Source organism: Pseudorasbora parva, chromosome 14, assembly GCF_024679245.1.
Source record: "Pseudorasbora parva isolate DD20220531a chromosome 14, ASM2467924v1, whole genome shotgun sequence".
Lineage (NCBI taxonomy): Eukaryota > Metazoa > Chordata > Actinopteri > Cypriniformes > Gobionidae > Pseudorasbora > Pseudorasbora parva.
Genome location: NC_090185.1, coordinates 43,050,984 through 43,057,560, shown reverse-complemented (window position 1 = coordinate 43,057,560; position 6,577 = coordinate 43,050,984). Strand labels below are relative to the sequence as shown.

General features: G+C 36.4%; 1 long non-coding RNA gene across 1 annotated transcript; it reads right to left on the bottom strand.

Moving 5' to 3' along the window:
* Window positions 1-356: 356 nt before the first annotated feature.
* Window positions 357-6,461, bottom strand: LOC137040648 (uncharacterized). The gene is made up of 3 exons (XR_010897953.1): window positions 5,995-6,461; window positions 1,784-1,879; window positions 357-1,480 (listed from the first exon to the last, which is right to left on the bottom strand). It is a non-coding gene; the product is annotated as an uncharacterized lncRNA (long non-coding RNA).
* Window positions 6,462-6,577: the final 116 nt, after the last annotated feature.

The following is a 6,577-nucleotide window of genomic DNA, read 5'->3' as shown; positions in this document are numbered from 1 at the left end:
AAAATGAATTTGCGTTAACGCGATATTAACGGCTTATTTTTGACAGGTTTTTAAAAAATGTTATTTTACAGTGTCCTTGTTACATACTTGTACTTACAATATTTGCAATAGTATCAACATTTAAATATGCATAATTATCCAAACAAACCCTAACTTATAGTAAGTGCATGTAACTTACTTAATTAACATTACTCAGTACACTGTATTCCCCAACAGGTTAAATGAACTCAAAATATTTGATGAAACTGATTACCTCAAAATATTTATCTATGTTAAAGAATATTTTAAGCAACTTCTACTTAAAATTATACTTTTTTAATGCTCAAAATCTTTAAGGACAAGGATAAAATTAAAAAGAATAATGTGAGAAATATATGTTTTAAGTAATTACTACATTAGTCAGACAAGCTCTTTAGACTCCAAATCTTTGAGAAAATGAACAACATTAAAACAAATAATTTCTACAAACAAATATTTTAAGTAATTACTACTCTAAACTAGAAACATTATTCACACTCATTTTTTTGAGGAAGCTGATGAACTGAAACATAATAATTTGACAAACTAAAAATTTAAGTAATCAGTACTTTAAGTTTGGATAAGTTCAATGAACCTGATGAATTTGAAACCATTGTTAAAACTAACAAAATTGACACTGGAAACAGAGTTGTTTTTTTAAAGTTATCACTCCTAATAATATATTGAGGTTATGTTATGACTCATTCAGTTCCTCACACCTAAACATTGTCAATTCAGCCTCTTATATTTTTAAGTTAATTTAAGTCTATTAAAAACACATTTTATTGACTGTTTATGTTTATTAATTTCCTCAAAATCAAATATATTTAAGTTGTATGATTCAAATAAAAAACTATTCAAAAGACAATTTCACTGCAGATTCCTTTTCTTTTTATTTAACAGAAAAACCTCCCTAGCAATGGGGTTCATACAGAAAATCAAAGAAATAACAACAAAGGTAATAATACTCACAAAACAAAATTAATAGGCCAACATAATAGGCCAATCCAAAAATAATAGGTCGACAATAATAGGCACACACACATTAATAAAAAGCGGGGGGAAATGGTATTCCATTTCTTGCTTGATTATAAACATGCTGGCAGTCCAAACAATGACATTTGGAAAACAGACTTAGTACTCATCCATCATCAACTCATTTTTAAGGCTAAGCAGTCTTGGAGGTAACCGCTTCAGGTCATCCAAACCCATTATAATTTTCTGAATGAAATTTAATGTGTATGACAATTGTTTTGGATAATCAAGGTGAAGTGCATAAATTAAGCCGAACAGCAAAATGAACGCCTCGGTCAACTCCGCTATATCACGCACAACAAAATCTCCCTCAAGAACTATAGAATTGATAGCAGGACCAAACTTCACAAGGGAGTCCGTATCACTTGAGACAGTGAGAATAAGCAAGAGCTGCATCCGAGATGTCTGGCAGGTCAATTTCATCTGCCTGAAGAACATGACAGTAATTAGTTAATGAGTAGAGTAGTCAATGAAAAACACTACATGTGTATTTAATATAATATGAAATACCAGTGAATGAAAAGTTCAGGTGAAATTTCCAAATATGACATTCTTGGTGAATTACTGTGGTATGATTAAATTGCTATTCTGGTGGCTAGGAAGATGGTTGGGGTTGTTGTCTTTTGGTTGCAAGGTCAGAGAGGGTTAAATAGAAAGAGATATACAGAGAAGACAAAGTAAGAAAAAAAAAGAGAGTGAAAGAGGACACACAGTTGAATCAAAAACTTACATTCCAGGTCTTAAAAAATCCAGCAGCATCTTCCCGCAGGAAGATGGGAAGGGCCCGCAGAGTAACTGTCCGTCTGCTGTTGATATCGACGTCTTCCTAGAAAGACAGAGGGATTGTGGGGTAATAGGAAGACAAATCAGTAGAATATTAATCCTACGCATATATTAAAGGTGCACTATGTAATTTCTTTTCAGTAAAATATTCACTCAACCCTAGACTTTGTGTATCCCTGTGGAGAGATACAAAGGGATAAGATTAGGCTAGGCTATTTTCATTGGGAAATAAATGCATACAAAACACTTATAATAATATAGGCTACACATTGGCTACATTGTGACACTAGTAATGGACGTTAATATAAGACAGATGCAATCACTGCAGTGTTACTTTTCATTACATCTAGCAGCTAATGCGAACCATGTAGCCTATGGCAACTAGCTAGGTAGTCTACTAATAAAATGTTTAAAAGCGTGCTGCCTGTGTGCCTGGCATGTCATGTGTTTGACAAAAGTCGTGTAAGTTATGAAACATTGCTTTGTATGGGATGATTTTACACTCACACAATAACTCATGAACTTGATAAATGTTGAAGAGCTTTTACTATCCGTAAAAAAATTACTATTTTACTATCCACAAACAAATGCCTTTTAACTTTAACAAGTCATAACACCACAAAACGCACTGACAAGATATGCTATATGACCCACTGTTAAAAACCACAACAACAACATTCAGTGTTTATTTTTGTGTAACATGAACGTCAATGTTTAATTTGTGTGACTTTACCAAAGCGTTTGATTTGTAGGCATATGTATTCCTCCAGTCGCGAGCCTGTGCGCTGTATCTGACGTTTCAGGCCCGCGCCTGGCCCGGCAGCTGCGCACGGACTGGGACTAAAATAATTCAGACTGACAAAATAATAAAAATGACCTTCTTCTTTTAAATAATAATAAAATCAATAAAAACGACATTCTTCTTCTGAATAACAAGCGTCATTAAGAATAATAATCATAATAATAATAATAATAATCTTACAAATTGTCATGTAAATTATTGTGAATGAATGGTAGTACTCCACATCACATCATCATCACTATTGTACACCCCAATACATGCCGTGATACGAAATTGCTAATTTTTTCAAAACGTGCTGTAAAATAATGCATTGTAATTTATCATCCAAACAGCTTTAAACTGCTGGAGTGTGCTTCTCAACCTCCACATTATTAAGAGTACTCGTTTTTTTAGATCCATATTTTGTTTTTGTCTGTGCCTTTATTCCCACTCTTTAAACTCTCAAATAAAACAATTTCGTTTTTGTTTTTTTTCACTTCCCTGGTGATGGTCTCGATGGGCGCGTCTCAATCATCTCTCTAGTTCAGTCAGAGCACTGATCAGGGAGTCAGCCCATTGACTTATGTTCTAGTCAGTGCCCTGACTAGTGGACTAGTGAGATGATTGAGCGCGCCCGATCTCCACGTCGGAGAAGTTTCGCTTCTTTGCCGTCTTCTGTGTGTCCATGGCGTAAAATGAGGGCGTGGGAGAGGCGGAGACTTGAATATATAGGGGCGTGTTATTCTAATGACGATCGTTTTCAGCCGCCGCATTTATCAAGGCCAAGTATTGCGTACACCTGCCCTGCGTCCCAATTCGCATACTATCCATCCTAAATAGTATACGAAAATAGAATTAGTATGTCCCAAATCGTAGTATGGTGAAAAGAGTATTCCAAAGATTCCCGGATGGTTTACTATTTCCGGTCCGAATTCACAGTATGGATCGATGGGCACTCTAACGGCTGATATTGCCCACAACCCATTGCGAGTTGGACGAGGATTCGATTAGAACTACAAACGCGGATAAAAAGCGTTAAAAAACTACAAACATGACGGATGTGCGAGTTCAACGGTTAAGTAGAGAAGTTTAGATAAAGGGGTTTGAGTGACCCTATCAATATTTAACCTGACAAAAATATATTTATTCAGTGTTGTCCACATTATATTTCACCTGCAGCAGCATTGTGAACTTTTGTAATGACATGTTTGGCCATTAACTTTTAAATGCATCATTATATTCAAACTGCAAACACATGAGGAGAGTCTCTGCATTAAAGACCCACAAATGGCAGATCAACGAGCGGCTACATTTCTCTCCGATACGGTAGGAGATTAAACTGAATGTGGAGGATTTGAACTGTGACGAATCTGACGATGATTGACAGGGCAGATAAACGGTGACGGGATGCACGTAACTAAGCGACAGAGTCTGTTAAAGATGGCGAAGTAGTATGTCCCGAAGCTTGCATACTTTTCTGCTACACACTCAAAAGTATATACTTTTTCTTCACAAAAAGAGTACATACTTTTAGGACGTAGTATAAGTAGGCGAATTGGGACGCAGCACTGGATTGCAGAGGTGCGCACAGTTTCATAAATCAGGCGGTGAGAGGAGTGTAAGAATAATCTTACGCCAACATATACACCAGTTTCTACGCAAGATTGATAAATGAGGGCCATTGTGAATACAAAACTTCGATTTTGTATTAATGCAAGTCAGAATTTGTGCGTGCAATGAACGGCCGTTTCACACCGCAAGCGTCGCGTGAGCAGCAGTGAAGCGGGGGTTTCGGCGGCGAGCCTATTTTGCTGCGCTGCTGACGCTCAATTAAAGTGAAATAACACTTTTAATGGACAAAATAAATATGATTTCACACAAAAAGTGCTTAAAATGCACACAGAAGCACGTGTAGTGTACTTTAACAATAACGAGTGTGTCAAAAAAGAAAACAAAGAATAAAAAATATCTGTAGAAGATTTACCCATTTAAACTTGTTTCAATTATTCAGTTTGGGTGAAACAATAATGGTTATGATTATAAAAAATAAAGTAAACTGGAGTATGTCATTAAAGAGAAAACGAAGAATGAAAAACATCTTTAGAAGATGTACCCATTTAAACTTGTTTTAATTAATCCGTTTCGGTGAAAGTATGGTTATGATTATAGAAAGTATAAAGTAAACTAGCCAGAAAATATAATAAACTTTCTTTAGTTTAGTATTTAGTACTCAGAGGTATAGTATAGGCTTAGGCTCTAGGCTAGCATTGTGGGAGCCGCTGCACAAAGGCTTCGGGCGTCTGCAGCTGCAGTGACAGTGTAGTTACGCTAGCGGTGTGTGTGCATTCGCGGATCCGGTGACGCGCGTGCATTCATTGACTCGTTTGTGAGTCGATCCTATTTGATTCATTTGGATTTTGAGACTTTCATTTCGCCGGTTTGGCCTTGCACGATCCACACACACACACCCACCTGCTGCCTCTAGATGACAGTATTCTGCCGAAACAGACAACGGCACTGTGAACGTTATTCTGCCTATAAGACGCTTTATGTGTACTCGTTATAAAGACGAGGAAAACGCTTAAAAGTAGGCTAACATTAAAAAGGTATTAATAAAAGTATTAATAACGCATACTTTGTATAGGCAAGATTAAATCAAGTTATGAACATAAGCGTTTTCTCCCATAAAAACGTTTATTCCTGCAGTAAAACGGTGACATTAAAAGTAGGCGTACACTTTATTGAACGTGCTATTGCATAACACACATTTTATAATGGTTTTCTATGGGAGAAAACTGTTGTGATGAATGTAGTGTTCATAACCTGATTTAATCTTGCCTAGCCTATCCGTCAACGGATCCACAAATGCAAATCACGCTGCATGCACAAATTCTGACTTCTTAATATAAAATCGAAGTTTTGTATTCACAATTATGTGTCTATTTGTACAAATTGTATTTTGCACACACAAGTTATAAGGCATTTGTTTGTGGATAGTGAAATACGTCTGCAACATTTATCAAGTTCATGGACAATTGTGTGCATTTATTAATCATTTTGAGTCTAAACTCATCCTATACCTTCAGTGTCCGTCTATAAACTAACCTGCGCGGCCAAAGCCTATATATGATATCACCAGTAACGGATAAAGGATCTTTGGTAGTGCTAAAACCATACGGTTTGTCTGTCCAGTTATCCCACTAAAGTAGTGCAACAAGGCTGGCTGGCTGACAGCTGAGACAATTAACTTTAGTTAATTCGCTAAAACATGCAGGTAGCTGCAAAAGGTCTCTCTCACAAGCCTACGCTTTAGCTGAGGTCTGCCTGGAAGATGGCAAACAAATAAATAAACAAAGTACATTAAGGCGTGTCCTTACCTTTGTGTACAGGCGTTACGGTTAGCATGCAGACTGATGTTGTTGATGATGGATCTCTTGATGTTGCTGCCTACATCCGGGTGCGCGCAGCAGTCCTTGCAAACAATGTCAAAGTTTATTTACATCCGCCACAATCGATCATAGACTAGGTCATTCACCATTCATTGGAATGTCCGATTTTTTTTATTTGTTTATGTTGGTTTGTATAGGTTATTAGGTTATTTGAATTTGCCATGTTGATATGAACCTCCAATGAAGTTGCACGTCATTATTACGTCAGACGTAATTTCAATCCACTCTTGAACGAAATGAGTTAGGGGGTCAGTTCTACTCATAAACTAAGAGCTAATCTTGTCTAAATAATCAATAACTGGAAACTACTTAAGTGAACTTAAAACTTTTGTGGTGCCTGAACAATATTGCAGCTTTGAGTACAACTCTGCAATTTTATTGAGTTTAGAACACTGTTGGGGAATACAGTGTACTTAAACATATAATTACACTGTAACAACGACACAGTAAAATACAGTTTAAACAGTGCCTGGCTATCATACGTTACCTGTATATGTACTCCATCCACTTA